We start from the raw sequence: 17,333 nt of genomic DNA on the forward strand, positions 1-17,333 counted from the left end.
GAGCTTTATGGATAATATACTCACAGAGGTAGAGGAGGTACAGTGGTGCTTGAAAGTTTGTGAACCCTTTAGAATTTTCTAGATTTCTGCATAAATATGATCTAAAACATCATTAGATTTTCACACAAGTCCTAAAAGTAGATAAAGAGAACCCAGTTAAACAAATAAGACAAAAATATTATACTTGGTCATTTATTTATTGAGGAAAATGATCCAATATTACATATCTGTGAGTGGCAAAAGTATGTGAACCTCTAGGATTAGCAGTTAATTTGAAGGTGAAATTAGAGTCAGGTGTTTTCAATCAATGGGATGACAATCAGGTGTGAGTGGGCACCCTGTTTTATTTAAAGAACAGGGATCTATCAAAGTCTGATCTTCACAACACATGTTTGTGGAAGTGTATCATGGCACGAACAAAGGAGATTTCTGAGGACCTCAGAAAAAGTGCTGTTGATGCTCATCAGGCTGGAAAAGGTTACAAAACCATCTCTAAAGAGTTTGGACTCCACCAATCCACAGTCAGACAGATTGTATACAAATGGAGGAAATTCAAGACCATTGTTACCCTCCCCAGGAGTGGTCGACCAACAAAGATCACTCCAAAAGCAAGGCATGTAATAGTCGGCAAGGTCACAAAGGACCCCAGGGTAACTTCTAAGCAATAGAGATCTTGCAGTCACGTGACCGGAAAGTACACAGCCGCCATCTTGTCGGTAAAAAACACAGCTGAATACTGCTGCACTCGTGTACAGAATGGATCAATTTTAACCGACAGACTACATGGCTCATTTTTCTACCGAACAGATAACTAGATATATGTCTAAAATAAACGAGCTACAGATTAGTGACCCTTATGGCTTACTGGACGGAGTTTTCATGACCGGATTTTGAACTGCCAGCGGAATACCCGGACGTGTATAATTACCTCATTAACTTTCCCTCGCTGTTCAGTGGTGAAGCACTGCGTGCTTATAAATCTCTGGACAGTTATCTTTACAGAAATTCAGGATTTGTCAGCAACTCAGATGTGGCATCTTGTAAACAAGAATCCTCATTGGATGGGTAAGTCACTTAAGTATTGAGTATAGCACTGACCAGCCGATTATAGAATAGAATAAGGTAATTCCAGCTGTAATTCCAAATCGTCCGTCTTGTTTACATGGATCTGGCGTTGGAGAGGTAGAGGCTTAGCAGTGGAGGTTTGAGTGGCTGTTTTCTGAGCTTAGTCAACAGGCCGGCTCTGCAGCCTCACTTTTGCTTCCGCTCCCGATGCCGCCTCCTTCGCTTTGCCTCCGATAACAATCCACGGAGACCCCGCTGGTCTCGCTATCTCGTCCGGAATGTTGTGCATGCGATGGAAATCGCTACAAACCGTGATTTTATGCTGGAAACCAATGTCCAGTAAGTCCATACGGTTGTAGTGGATATTGAAGTCCGGTACAGACAAACAACACGCAAAAATACACACAAAAAACATAAAAAACATGCACAGGTAGGGAGAGCTTGTAGCCGCAGCCATTGTAGTAGAATTGTATATAGTAGGGTTTTCCAGAAGAAAAGGTAGAAGTAAAAGCAGAAGTAGAGCCAGAAGTAGAAGTAGAAGGCGGAAATATGGCGTTTGACCGACAAGATGGCGTCTGTCACAATCTGGATCGGCTGTGACGTCACATGCAAGTGCTCCATTGAAGGCCTCTCTCACATTGGGTAATGTTAATATTCATGAGTCCACCATCAGGAGAACACTGAACAACAATGGTGTGCATGGGAGAGTTGCAAGGAGAAAGCCACTGCTCTCCAAAAAGAACATTGCTGCTTATCTGCAGTTTGCTAAAGATCATGTGGACAAGCCAGAAGGCTGTTGGAAAAATGTTTTGTGGATGGATGAGTCCAAAATAGAACTTTTTGGTTTAAATGAGAAGCGTTATGTTTGAAGAAAGGAAAACACTGCATTCCAGCATAAGAACCTTATCCCACCTGTGAAACATGGTGTGTCATGGTTTGGGCCTGTTTTGCTGCATCTGGGCCAGGACAGCTTGCCATCATTGATGGAACAATGAATTCTGAATTATACCAGTGAATTCTAAAGGAAAATGTCAGGACATCTGTTCATGAACTGAATCTCAAGAGAAGGTGGGTCATGCATCAAAACAATGACCCTAAGCACACAAGTCATTCTACCAAAGAATGGGTAAAGAAGAATAAAGTTAATGTTTTGGAATGGCCAAGTCAAAGTCCTGACCTTAATCCAATTGAAATGTTGTGGAAGGACCTGAAGCGAGCAGTTCATGTGAGGAAACCCACCAACATCCCAGAGTTGAAGCTGTTCTGTATGGAGGAATGGGCTAAAATTCCTCCAAGCCAGTGTGCGGGACTGATCAACAGTTACCGGAAACGTTTAGTTGCAGTTATTGCTGCACAAGGGGGTCACACCAGATACTGAAAGCGAACGTCACTGCGTGTGAAACCAAACTAGCAAGGCTCGATTCAATAAAAAAAAAAGAGCCTTAAAAATCATCAGTCTCCCTCCAGCTGCATTAAATAAGGCACAGATCCAGCCCCTGGACCAATGCAGAAAAGTAGGAGCCTTGACCCTTATTCACAGAATGTGCCACAGAGAAGCACCTTCCCTACTGAATGATCTAGTCCCAAAACACAAATAGGTGCAGCGAGTTACATGTCAGTCAAGCTCCCAACACAAGGAAACTCTGGAGACCCATGATTCTCATACAGTTACCCATAAAAGAACATTCCTACCAACCATGGTAGATCTGTGGAACAAACTTCCAGAAGAAATTGTCACCATCAGAGACCGGCAGAAATTCAAAAGTGAAGTCAGCACCTTCCTCAGTGCACATTACCAGTGTCCTGTCCATCACTAACAGCCCTGCTGCTAAGCTGAGAGAAGACTGATCTAGAAAAAAAATGACTGAAAGAATAAGGTCAGGTGGCACAACTAAGATTCCAAAAGAAAGTGAGGAACACAACAATCTGGGAAAGTCTCAGAATAGTTCTGCTGCTCTACAAATTGAGAGGAGCCAGCTGAGGTGGTTTGGACACCTTACAAGGATTCTTCATGGTCAGATTCCACGAGAGCTTTATCAGACATGTCCTACTGGACTCAGACCCTGTGATAGACCCAGGACTCACTGGAATGATTATATATCACAGTTGGCTTTGGAGCAGAAATCAGTGGTTATGTCACAAGACAAATGGCTGTAGGTACTGGCTCGATCCAAAAGCAGACTCATGTGCACAGGAGTGAAGAAGACAGATCTTTGATCTTGAACACAAAGCACTGGAGGAGGGGTGCAGCCACCTGGAGAAATTCCGGAACAGAGAATTAGGGGAAAAGGGGGCTAGTGACAAGCAGGAAGAGAAGTGTCAGATGAGTGCAGAAGCAGAAAAAAATCAGCAGGTCCAGAATGCAACCCCACAGCGGGAAAAGAGCTCATAGTGCAAAAACAAAAGTTAAAAGTCCAGAGTGCTTCTGCAATGGGAGAAATGCGCTTGCAGTCCCAAAAAACAAGAGGCAAAAGTAAGCCAACAGAAAGAGCAGAGTAACCCCACAGTGCACAACAAAGCAGGAAAATAACAGAATTCAACAACAGGGAAAAAAAGGCAAAATTACATATCTTGAGGCGAAGACAATCCTGCGCCAAGTGAATCTCTGAGCAGTATAATATAGAGCCCTGGATGAGCTGATGAGAGACCGGTGTGCTGGCTGCAGTGCGTGGAAGGTTCAGGGAAAACCAGGGAGTGGAGTAAAAGACTGGATCAGGACCTAGATGTTCCTGGCTGGCTCGTGACATTACCCTCCCTCCTACAGATGCCTCCAGGCGTCCCAGACAGGGCCTCTGGGTTTTTGCAGTGGAAGTTCCTGATGAGTGAAGGGTCCAGGATGAAGTGTGCTGGGACCCAACACCTCTCCTTCGGGCTGTACCCCTTCCAATCAACCAGGTACTGCAGCCCCCAACCTCACTGACAGGCCTTTAGCAACTTCTTGACAGTATAGGCCTCATCTCAATTGATGAACCTGGGGGGAGGGGTCTTGGAGGGAGGGGAGAAAGAGCTGGAGACCGGGGGTCTCAGTTGAGAAACATGGAAGGAAGGGTGAACACAACGCATGGACCTAGGTAACATCAGCCTGACAGTAGTGGGGTTAATAACTTTGGAAATGGGAAAAGGACCAACAAACCTGGGTGCCAGCTTACAGGAGGGGGTTTGAAGGGGAAGGTTGGCAGTAGATAACATAACCCTCTCTCTGGGATGATAGACTGGGGCTGGTGTGCGGCATCGGTCCGCCTTCCTCTTATATAATTGGCTGGAGTGTAGCAGATGATGCCTGGCATGTGCCCACACTCTGCAACAGTGTCAAATGAAGGCTTGGGCAGAAGGGACAGATGCCGCCTCCTCTTGCTCAGGAAATAGAGGTGGCTGGTACCCGAGACAACACTGGAATGGGGTCAATCCAGTAGAGGATGATGGGAAGCTATTGTGTGCATATTCAATCCAAGGCAGGGCCTGGCTCCAGGAAGATGCATCGCTCAAGGTCAAGCATTGTAGGGTGACCTCTAAGCTCTAATTAGTGTGCTCTGTCTGACCATTAGTCTGAGGGTGGTAACCTGAGGAAAGACTAGGGGTGGCTCCAATGAGTTTACAGAATTCCTTCCAAAAGTGAGCAGAAAACTATGGACCTCTGTCAGACATGAGGTCCAGTGGCAGGCCATGAATCCTGAAAACATGGTTAATAAGGAGTTCAACAGTCTCTTTAGCAGCTGGCAACTTGGGGAGAGGGATAAAATGAGCCACTTTAGAGAAATGATCACCAATTGTCAAGATACAGGTGTTATCCTTGGAACTGGGGAGGCTGGTGACAAAATCGATGGCAATGTGGGACCAGGAACGATGAGGTACAGGTAGTGGTCTTAATAGTACAGCCATGGGCTGGTTACCAGTCTTGCTTCTGGAACACATGTCGCAGGCTGCCACAAAAGTCTTGACGTCTTGCTGCATTGTTGGCCACGTTGTCTGATAACGAAGAGGGTTTGGGACATCCCAGGGTGACACGCAAGAATTTGCAGATTTTATCTCAGATCTGGTTATTTCCTTAGACAAAGCTTTAGTTGTCGGAGATTTTAATATTCACTTCGATAACCCAGAAGACGCTTTGAAAACAGCGTTTGTGTCCATTTTAGACTCAGTAGGGATTAATCAGAATGTCATAGGACCGACCCATAATGGTGGTCACACTCTCGATCTAATACTAACATTCGGGTTAAACGTAAAAAATATAGTCATACTTCCACAGTCTGAAGTTATCTCCGATCATTATCTCATCTCATTCAAAATATGTCTGAGTAATAATATATGCACCTCACCACGCTACTGTATTAAACGTACATTTACATCAACTACTGCACAGAGCTTTATAAATGATCTCCCAGAGTTATCAACTTTGATTGGGTCACTGTCAGCCCCTGCAGAACTTGATCAGGCAACTGAATGCTTAGAGTCAACATTCCGCCATACCTTAGATAGTGTAGCTCCTCTTAAAAGGAAAATAGTCAGAGACAAAAAATTAGCACCCTGATATAATGATGACACTCGCACATTAAAACAGACCACTCGAAAATTGGAACGTAAATGGTGTCAAACAAAATTGGTAGTGTTCAAATTAGCATGGAAGGAGAGCTTCCTGAAGTATAGAAAAGCTCTTAGTGCTGCGAGATCAACATATCTCTCCTCCCTAATAGAAGATAACAAAAATAATCCTAGATTCCTATTTAATACTGTAGCAAAATTAACCAGGAATAAGTCCACTATAGACACATGCACACCTGTAGTATGTAGTAGCAACGATTTCATTAATTTTTTTAATGACAAAATTGAGAATATCTGACAAAAAATTCAAACTACTAATTTAAGGTCAGACAATGTATGGTAAGTGACCCTGTAGTTAACAATTTAACTATATCAGATCATCAGTTAGAATGTTTTACTCCCCTAAAAGAAACTGAATTACTTTCATTAATCTCGGCATCAAAAAGCCTCAACTTGCGTACTAGATCCCTTACCTACATGTCTATTCAAACAGATAATACCTGAAGTAATTGAACCGCTTCTAAAAATAATAAATTATTCTCTTAGGATTGGCTATGTACCCAAATCCTTTAAACTAGCAGTTAACAAACCCCTGATTTAAAAACCTGACCTTGATCCCTGTCAGCTGTCCAATTATCAGCCAATATCAAACCTCCCCTTTATCTCCAAGATCCTTGAAAAAGCTGTGGCACAGCAGTTATGCTTATATTTACATAGGAATAACATCCATTAAATATATCAGTCAGGATTTAGACCTCATTATAGCACAGAGACAGCTCTGGTTAAAGTAGTAAATGACCTACTGTTGGCGTCTGAACAGGGTTGTGTCTCGCTGCTTGTGTTGTTTGACCGTAGTGCAGCATTTGATACCATTGATCATTCCATTCTTCTGGATAGACTAGAAAATGTTGTGGGAGTTAAGGGAATGGCCCTCTCCTGGCTCAGGTCTTATTTAACTGATCGCTATCAGTATGTTGATATAAATGGTGATTTTTCTAGACATACTGAGGTAAAGTTTGGTGTTCCACAAGGTTCTGTCTTGGGTTCACTGCTTTTTCTTTATATATGTTACCTCTGGGTGATATTATTCATAAACATTGTATTAGTTTCCACTGTTATACTGATGACACACAGTTGTATGTTTCTGCAAAACCTGATGAGAGACACCAGTTTAATAGAATTGAGGAATGTGTAAAGGACATTAGACACTAGATGCTTATTAACTTCCTTCTGCTTAACTCTGACAAGACTGAAGTACTTGTACTAGGACCACATGCAGCTAGAAGTAAGTTTTCTGATTACACAGTAACTCTGGATGGCCTTTCTGTTTCTTCACGTGCAGCAGTAAAAAGCCTCGGGTGATTATTGACCCCAGTCTTTCATTCGAAACTCACATCGATAACATTACCCGGATAGCTTTCTTTCATCTCAGAAATATTGCTAAGATAAGAAATTTAATGTTACTACATGACGCGGAAAAACTAGTTCATGCTTTCGTTACCTCCAGGTTGGATTATTGTAATGCCTTACTGTCTGGATGTTCCAATAAGTGCATAAACAAGCTCCAGTTAGTTCAAAATGCAGCAGCAAGAGTTGTTACTAGAACTAGAAAATATAACCACATCACCCCTGTCTTATCCACACTGCATTGGCTCCCAATCAAATTTTGTATTGATTATAAAGTACTACTATTGACCTTTAAAGCACTGAATGGTCTCGCACCACAGTACCTGAGTGAACTTCTGCTCCTCTATGACCCACCATGCCTACTTAAATCAAAAGGTGCAGGCTATCTGCTGGTACCTCGTATAGTGAAGGCTACATCAGGGGGCAGAGCCTTTTCTTACAAAGCCCCACAGTTATGGAACAGCCTTCCAAGTAGTGTTCGGGAATCAGACACAGTCTCAGTGTTTAAGTCTAGGCTGAAAACATATCTGTTTAGTCAAGCCTTTTGTTAATGGTGTTTATGAGGTAAAGGTGTAGATCTGGAGGGTCCTCAGACATGGAGTGTTTTGGTAAACTGGGATGTATGGATGCTGTCAGTCCCCACTCGCTTGCTCACTCGAGTTTGTTGATGGTGTAGTGGCTGCTGCTTTATGTCCTGGGGCTCCCTCATGCCTGTGTTACTTTCTGGCTCTCCCCTTTTAGTTATGCTGTCATAGTTAGTTGCCGGAGTCCCTGCTTGTACTCAGTGCAATATGTATACTGTTTCAACTTATTCAGGTGACATTGGGCATACCTAACAACCTGTGTTTTCTCTCTCTTCCCCCTCCAAATCTGTCCCTCTGAGTTACATGTCGGTCCTGGGATCAAGATGCTGACCTCTTCTGCTCCTCGGACCTGCCTGATCCATCCTGTTGCCTTGTGTCTGGTTGGAGTCTCATTGCTTTGCTCCTGTGGAGGGCGGTCCCATGAGGACAGTTGAGGGTCGCGCCTGGAGGATGCTCTGGACTCTTGCAGTGGTGCTTTTGTGGCTGGGGACTGCAGTTGACTTGCTAACTTTAGGACTGCAGTTGACTTGCTGACTCTGGGACTATGGTTGTCGTGAATGGTTTTGCGCTTGGGTTTCCGTCGGTGGGGGGTTTATAGCCTCAACGAAGCTGACTTTATGTTAGGACTGTTAATGTTATAGTCATGTTGTCTGTTTTTGCCCAGATGGGGATGGGTTCCATTTTGAGTCTGGTTCCTCTCGAGGTTTCTTCCTCATGTCGTCTGAGGGAGTTTTTCCATGCCACTGTTGCCACAGGCGTGCTCATTGGGGATAGATTAGGGATAAAATTAGCTCATATTTTAAGTCGTTCAAATTCTGTAAAGCTGCTTTGCAACAATGTTTATTGTTAAAAGCGCTATACAAATAAACTTGACTTGACTTGAACTGTGCCCCCACTGAAGCACCTGGGAACATACACAAAGAAGCAAAAACAGAACATTAGGTGGTCTGTTACCTGGACCTGGATCGCTGGCCAGAACCTCCTGGACAACCTTCTCAATATTGAACCAGGTGGCAGCCACTAGACAGTGGGCGGGAAGGATAGGTTTTGTGGCATCTTTCTGGTAGTCAGGTGAGAATTATCTGGAGAGGGCATCTGGCTTAGCATTCTTGGAGCCCAGTCTGAAAGGAAGCACAAAGTTAAAGCATGAAAAGAACAAAGACCGCCTGGCTTGGCATGAGTTTAGTCACTTCATAGATTTGATGTACTCAAGGTTCTTATGATCAGTCCATATGATGAAAGGAGTCTCAGTCCCCTCTCACCAATGTCTTCACTCTTCCAGAGCCAACTTGATGGCCAACAGTTTCCGATCACCTATGCTATACTTGCACTCAGCTAAAGTCAAGTGGTGAGAGAAAAATGCGCAGGGGTGCATCTTGCCATCCTTCAAGGATCTCTGGGACAGGACTGCTCCTACCGCTTGTCCAAGGCATCCACCTCAAGCATGAACTGAGCTACAGGGTCCAGGATGATAAGGAGGGGTGCAGTGGAAAACTTGGTCTTGAGAGATGTGAATGTATTGTCAGCATGGTTGTTCCAGAGAAAGTGATGTTTGGAGGATGTGAGCTCAGTAAGAGGGGCAGCAATGGAGTTATAATTCTTGCTAAACCTTCAATAAAAATTAGCAAACCCCAAGAAGCATTGCAACTCCCTGCAAGAGGAGGGGATGGGCCAGTCCGAGACTGCCTTGGCCTTATCCAGGTCCACTTGGACTTTACTAGGGGAGATAATGAAACCCAGAAACGAGATTGTGTACTTGTGGAACTCATATTTCTCAGCCTTAGCGAAAAGTTGGTTCTCTAGTAGCCGCTGCAGAACCTGTCTGACATAGGACCAGTGGATCTCAAATGTGGGAGAAAAGATGAAGATGTCATTGAGGTATACGAAGACAAACTGGTTGATGAAATCTCACAAGATGTCGTTGACCAGTGCTTGGAAGACAGGTGGTGCATTAGTGAGCCCAAATGGTAAGACCAAGTATTCGCAGTGGGCATATTGATGACTGTCTTCCACTCATCCCCCTCCCTAATGTACACCAGATGATAGGTGTTGCAGAGATCCAGCTTGGAGAAAAATTGGGCCCCTTGCAGCAGCTTGAAAGCTGTGGACATGAGAGGTAGCAGGTCACGGTTCTTGATGGTGATCTCATTTAAGCCTCAGTAGTCAATGCAAGGCCTGAGAGACTTGTCCTTCTTGACCACAAAAAAGAAACCAGCTCCTGCTGGAGACAATGAGGGACGAATGATACCAGCTGCAAGAGACTCTGAAATATACTTGTCCATGGCCTCTCTCTCGGGGAGTGAGAGGGAATAAATGCAACCCCTGGGGGGAGGAGTACCAGGAAGCAGATCAATAGCACAATCATAAGGTCGGTGTGGAGAGAGAGAGGTGTCCTGGGCCTTACTGAACACCTGACTGAGGTCCCAGTATTCCATAGGGATGTTGGAAAGGTCAAGGGACTCATCAGGGCTGGTGACTTGGAGGGTGAGGGGAGTCTTGGCAGAAGACAAGAGGTAGCCAAGAAGCAGATGCTCCAAGGGAGAACTGTATCGTTACTCCAATTCAGATGTGGATTATGTAGGTGTAACCAAGGAAGACCAAGAACAATCAACTCATGAGGGTTATTCATAGTGATGAAAGAGAGAGATTCCACGTGGTTCCCTGAGATCTTGAAGGTGAGCAGTTCTGTGATATGGGAGATAGGACTGAGTTCAATGCTGTTGAGTGCCCTGGTGGCTAGGGGGTAGTCTAACTTTCACAAGCTGACCCCCAGCTCCTCAGCAAAAGACATCCTGATGAAACTTTGATCTGCCCCAGAGTCAGTGAGCACCTTCATCGGGTGAATCTTGTTCTGAAAGATGATCTTAGTGGGAAGCACTAGCCTCTCAGCAGGAGAAAACTGTGTCAATACACCCACCCATATCCCTGCTGCTACTGGTGGGCAGGCCATTTTAACAGGCAATGAGAGATAAAATGTCCTGGTTTGCCACAGTAAAAGCAGGACTTGGTCTCATGGTGGTGCCTTCTTTCCTCGGGGGTGACATGCATTCTGCCTAACTGCATGGGTTCTGGTTCAGGGGAAGCAGTGGCCTCAGATGAGGAAACAGCAACCTTGGGTTCAAACCTGAGGCTCCTTCTCAGGTTTTGTTGGTGTAACGGAGTATCCACCTGACCAGCAAGGTCCATGAGGCCATCCAGAGTCTTAGGGAGGTTGTAAGTAAGTAAGTAAGTAAATTTAATTTATAAAGCACATTTAAAATAGTTTTCACTGACCAAAGTGCTGTACATAGGGTAGCTAAGAAATCAGAAGTAAAATGAACAAACAAACACAAAAAGAAAAGATGCATTAATAGCTGCAACAAAAATACACATTACAAACACAGAAATTGACAGATAGACAAAGAGACCAGAATTACACAGACAACAAATGAACAACAACACTGAATAACACCCACTACAAAAAGAACTAGGGAATGGGCAGCTAAGAGGATGCAAAAGCCAGTGAGTAGAGGTGAGTTTTGAGCCTGGATTTAAAAGAGGAGACAGAGGGGGCGAATCTAATGTCTGGGGGCAAACAGTTCCACATACTTGGAGCCGCTACTGCAAATGCCCTATCACCTTTTTGTTTGAGTTGAGTCTGGGCCACATGGAGGAGATCTTTATCAGCAGATCTGAGGGACCTAGGTGCAGGGGGTGGTTTCAGAAGATCTGAGATGTAAATAGGGTCTTGACCATGCAGCGCCTTATAGACTACTAGTAGGACTTTAAATTGGATCCTGAAACTAATGGGGAGCCAGTGTAAAGAAGCCAGGACAGGGGTAATGTGCTCTCTCTTCTTGGTACCTATCAGCAGTCTAGCAGCTGCATTTTGCACCAACTGTAAACACATTAATTGAGACTGGGGGAGACCAAGATAGAGGGAATTGCAGTAATCTAGCCGGGATGTAATAAAGGCATGGATGACTTTTTCTAGGTCTTCAAAGGATAAAGAAAGTTTGAGACTGGAGATCATTCTCAGCTGGAAGAAGCTATTCTTAATAACAGTACTAATCTGCTTTTTAAAGCAGAGTTCTGAATCAAGAGTGACACCTAGGTTTTTAGCATATGACTTAATGTATGGAGAGAGATGAGCAAGCTTGTCAGCCGCTGAGGATCTAGATTTGGGATGACCAAAAATGATAACCTCAGTTTTGTCATTATTTAGCTGGAGGAAGTTGTTGGTCATCCAGCACTTAATGTCCTCAAGACAATCCAATAGCGGCTGTATGGAATCCCTAGATTTAAAGGGGAGGTACAGTTGTGTATCATCTGCATAGAAATGAAAGGAGATATCATACTTTCTAATAATGTTACCTAGGGGGAGCATATACAAACAGAAAAGTACTGGACCCGAAATAGAGCCCTGCGGGACCCCATAGGAGACTGAGGCTGAGGAAGAGGAGAAATGACCGAGAGATACGGAAAATGTTCTGTGTTTTAGATAGGATCTGAACCAAAGCAGTGCTGTCCCATTAATGCCTACCCACTCCTCATGACGAGAGAGGAGGATGTCATGGTCCACAGTATCAAAGGCCGCACTAAGGTCCAATAGGACCAAGATTGCATTCTTGCCTGAGTCTAGAGTGAGCAGTAGATCATTAGTCACTTTAAGCAGAGCTGTTTCAGTACTGTGGAGTGCTCTAAAACCTGACTGGAACAGCTCTAAAATGTTGTGCTCAGACAGGAAGGGAAGCAGCTGGGACAGCACGACTTTCTCCAGCACCTTGGAAATGAAAGGGAGCTTAGAGATAGGGCAGTAATTACTCAAGCATTTACCATCCAGGTTATGCTTTTTAAGCAGGGGTTGGACAACCACATGCTTAAAACACACAGGAACAACACCAGATGACAGACACAAATTTTACCTGTATGGATGGACCAGCTACATCAAAAGCTTCTTTAATAATATAAGAGGGGACAACATCACCAGGAGAGGAGGTTGGTTTCATGCGTAGGACTAAGCCCTTCAAATCTGCAACGGGAATACATGAAATTGACTGAAACCAGGTATAGGGCCAGGGGAGACATAAAGGGGGGTTGGTGGTGGGAGGGGGAACTGAGCTCTGATATTCTCAATCTTGTCAATGAAAAATTCCAAGAATTTCTCACAAGCATCAGTATTGGTGATAGGAGCTGGTAAGAGTGCTGGGTTTATGATTGAGTTTATAGTGTCAAGCAGAATTTTAGGTCTGTTAGAGTGCTGATTAATAATATCAGAGAAATACTTAGCTCTGGCAGCTTTAGCAGCTGCCTGAAAGGATTTTAGTGAAGATTTAAAGATTTCGAGGGAGATAGTGAGACCATCTTTCCTCCATTTTCTTTCAGCTCTCCGGCAGGCCTGCCTAAGAGAGCAGGTAGCCTCATCTAATCTGACCTGAGATTTGAAATGTGGTCGTCTATAACTAAGAGGAGCCAGTAAATCGAGAATAGATGTGCAGGAGGAATGAAATAAAGCAATCAGTTCATCTGGGCAAGATGAGGCAGATGCAGCTGTAGACAAAGTAGTAGCAACAGCCTTACTGAGAAAACAGTCTGAGAACTGAGCTGTAGTGAGTGAGTTTATGCGTCTAGAGTAGTGACCAAGAGCTCTGACGGTCTGCACAGGATTGGGAAGGATTGTGTTGAATAGGATAGGTGTGTGGTCAGAGAAAGTAGCCTCCTAAATAATAATGTTATCTACAGTGAAACCATATGACAAAATGAGGGCAAGGGTGTGACCCAGTGTATGGGTGGGTTGATCTATGTGTTGAGTGAAGCCAAAAGAGTCCAATACATCACAGAATTCCCTTACTAAGGGTTTATCTGGGCAGCAAACATGAGTATTAAAATCACCCAATATTAATAACTGGTCATGCACTGACACATAATAAGAAAGAAAGACTGAGAATTCAGCAATAAAATCTTTATCTGGCTTTGGGGGTCTGTATATCTATACACACACCAACAGGTTAGTTTTAGATTCCACTGTTATACACTGAAGTTCAAAAGTAGAAAATGTCTCTACAGGAAGCGACTGTATTTTGAAGACATTTTTGTAAACAAGAGCTACTCCGCCTCCTCTTCCAATATGCCTTGGAGTGCTAATGAAGGAACAATTTGTAGGGCACAGTTCACCAAAGGCAGAAGACTCACCAACTCCAGCAGCGATCCAGGTCTCAGTTAGGAACAGTAAGTCCAGATCATGACGGGAGAAAAAGTCATTCAGTATAAAAGTTTTGTTCACCACCGACCTGCTGTTGACTAGCGCCATCCTAGCCACAGAATGAGCCATGTCCTGAAGACAACAAGAGTATTCCAACTTACAAATGTTCCGGGGATTTACCCTGCCACTATGGATGCGTGGCCTCGGTCGAGCAGAGCTGTCGAGCATAGAACGTGGCCTCGATCGAACTGGGCTGTCGGGCATCAGGGTAGTCAGTGGAGCAATGGAGACATGGCAAGAGTAATTCCTGTCCCACGAACGCCGGGTCAGGAAGAGATCATCCCACCCCATGTGCCCTAGTTGTGAGAGGGCGGAACTCGCCCAGCTCCTGATCTTCACCCGAAAACCTCCACACCCGAAAACCTCCGCACCTCTGCAACGCTTCTTGTGGTGGACAGTGCAACAGGGAAGCCGGCGAATGCACTCTGTGGGAAGGTGAGCAAACGTATGATGATGCCAATTGTGAGTGGCAGGATTACCACCGGTGAAAAGTTCTAGGGAGTCCTTAATATGTAGCAGTGTCTGGCGATTGTAAATCCGAAAAGCAGTGGAGTATTTCCAGTGCAGCAGGGAGAGGAGCAGGTACAGACAAAGCAACGATCGGACAGGTAAGAGCTCACGGAGCAGACGGCAGGCCGACAAACACACTGGCGCCATCTTGAGTAAATTTCGAAATTTCAAAGTTGTGAGGGATGAGCTCATCCAGTGTAGAGCTGTTAAGTCCATGAAAAAAATGCATCATACAGGGCACTGGCATTCTAGTCCATGGCCACAGCCAAGGTATGAAACTCAATGGCATAGTCGTAAACCTTGCTTGCCTTGCTTGAGCCCCATTAGTTGCCTAGCTGCCTCCTTGCCCTTGGGTGACTGGTCAAAATCATTCTGCATCTCTTAAGGGAATTCCTTGTAGCTAGAACAACAAGGGGGCCCTGCATCCCAAATCGCTGTTCCCCACTCCAGAGTCATTCCAGTCAGAAGCATGCTGACATAGGCAACTCTAGAGCTCTCAGAAGGGAAAGGGGAGGCCTGGAGTTCCATCGACAAGGAGCACTGGGATAGGAATAAACAGCAGGTCCCACACTCCCCATCATAAGGTTGTGGGGCAGGCAGATGTGGCTCTCGGTGGGGTTGCAGCATTGGAATGACAGTAAGGGCAACTGGTGAGCTACCGGTAACAGGCATAGGTGCTGGCTGACTGGAGATAGAATGCTGAAGGCTCTCCATCTGAGAGGAGAGTTTCTTCAATATCTTTGTGATGGCCATCATACTCTGGTGGACAGCTGTGATCTCCTGCTGACGGTAGCCCAAAATAGAGCTTTGTTTGGTCAATGCTACTCTGACTGCATCCAAGTCTACTGGTTCCATTTCTCTTGGGAGGATTGTTCTGTCATGAGCCAAATGGCTGTAGGTGCTGGCTAGACCCAAAAGCAGACTCACGTGCACAGGAGTGAAGAAGACAAGTCTTTGATCTTGAACGCGAAGCACTGGAGGAGGAGAGCAGCCGCTAGAAGAAATTCGGGAATGGAGAATTGGGGAAAAGGGGGCTAGTGTCAAACAGGAAGAAAAGAAGTGTCAGATGAATGCGGAAGCAGAAAAAAATGTCACCAAATCCAGAACGCAACCCCACAGTGGGAAAAGAGCTCACAGTGCAAAAACAAAAGTTAAAAGTCCAGAGCAGTTTCGTGGCGGAAGAAATGTGCTCGCAGTCCCAAAAAACAAGAGGCAAAAGTAATCCAACAGAAAGAGCAGAGTAATCCCACAATGCACAGCAAAATAACAGAATTCAACAACAGGGGAAAAAAGGCAAAATTACATATCCTGAGTCGAAGACAATCCCATGCTGAATGAATCTCCAAGTGGTGTAATATAGAGCCATGGATGAGCTGATGAGAGACTGGTGTGCTGGCCACAGTGCAGGGAAGGCTCAAGGAAAACCAGGGAGAGTCAGGAAGACCAGATCAGGACCTAGATGTTTCTGGCTGGCTCGTGACAGGTTAGGGATAGAGACAGAGTCTGGACTGACCTTCTCAGCCAGTTGCCACTGCCAAACCCACCAAGAAAACAGAATGAAATGAATGAATAAATGAATGAATGTTTGGGTGTTCATGGCCAATTCTTTGTAATGTCAAGATATAATCTTGGATATTATATTCTTGAAAATGATACAATTTTATGACCCTCCTGAATTATTTTTTTAAATAAAACCCACACTGAGAAAGTGATAAACGGGCTTAGATAACACCTACACAGGTTACATTTAACTTCCAGCTCTATACACTGTTCTCTTTTCTAAGTCACTACAGTGCCTCTCTACAATGCTCATAGTGTCTTATGTATCGTGATCTTACTGGGTAGCCCCCAGCTAGAAAATTTATTGAATGACAAAATTATTCTGCAAGCACAAATATCCTGTATTTTGCTTTCACAAGTAACAAGGTGGTTGTGTAACACATACTGAATTACTAGGGCACAGACCAAATCAAGCCTGAGAGGAGATATTGTGAATGCCTGATTGTTATGCATATGTGCTCGCTAAAGAAGCCTGGATATAAGAGTTGCATATTTTTAAAAGATCATTTAGCAATAATATCTTCTGGCTCATGATATTAAAGCAAACATATACAGTATTGGTGTATTTGGGGTTTTTATTATTCATTTTAAGAGGTTATAGCAAAGATATGATACATATATAGAGTGGTTGCAACGGAATAATGATGTTGTAAAATCATCTGCTTTGTTTAGCTGCATAAAATATGGGTGGATATGAATATACACATATAAAAAAAGTGATATAGCACTTTGTTATCAGGTGCTGTGCTTCTGCTGCAGCGAAAGAGTTATAATTTCCCTTAAGGGCACAGTGCCGAAAGATGCCATAGGAATTCCCTCTTGAAGTAATGCCAAAATGTCAAGTCTAATGGAAGGGTGACACCCTCCCCAGCCTCTCCCTTGTTTTCAATCATTAGAGCATGTGAGGCCAAATGTGGACTCAGGACAAGCAAATTGTTTGCGTTTTGATAACAAGGACATACCCGATCACCATTTTTGACCTTAAGTCAGATATCTGCTTCTGGGGTGGTGGTAGTGTGTAATTATATTTGTGTGTTCCAGTGTTTAAATGTTAAACTCATTTTTATGTTGTTTTGATGTTAATGTAAGAATATAAATATGGTTGAATATACAACCCTATTTCTAGAAAATTTGTGATATTTTCCAAAATGCAATAAAAGCAAAAATATGTGATTTGTTAATTCGTGTGAACCTTTATTTAACTGACAAAAGTACAAAGACAAGATTTTCAATAGTTTTACTGACCAACTTAATTGTATTTTGTAACTATAAACAAAATTAAAATTTGATGCCTGCAACACATACACAAAAAAAGTTGAAACAGAGGCATTATTACCATTGTATTATATCACCTTTCCTTTAACAACACTTTTTAAGTTTATGGGATTTGAGGATACTAATTGTTGCAGTTTTGCAATTGGAATTTT

The sequence above is a fragment of the Neoarius graeffei genome, chromosome 3, assembly GCF_027579695.1.
Source record: "Neoarius graeffei isolate fNeoGra1 chromosome 3, fNeoGra1.pri, whole genome shotgun sequence".
NCBI classification, from domain to species: Eukaryota; Metazoa; Chordata; class Actinopteri; order Siluriformes; family Ariidae; genus Neoarius; species Neoarius graeffei.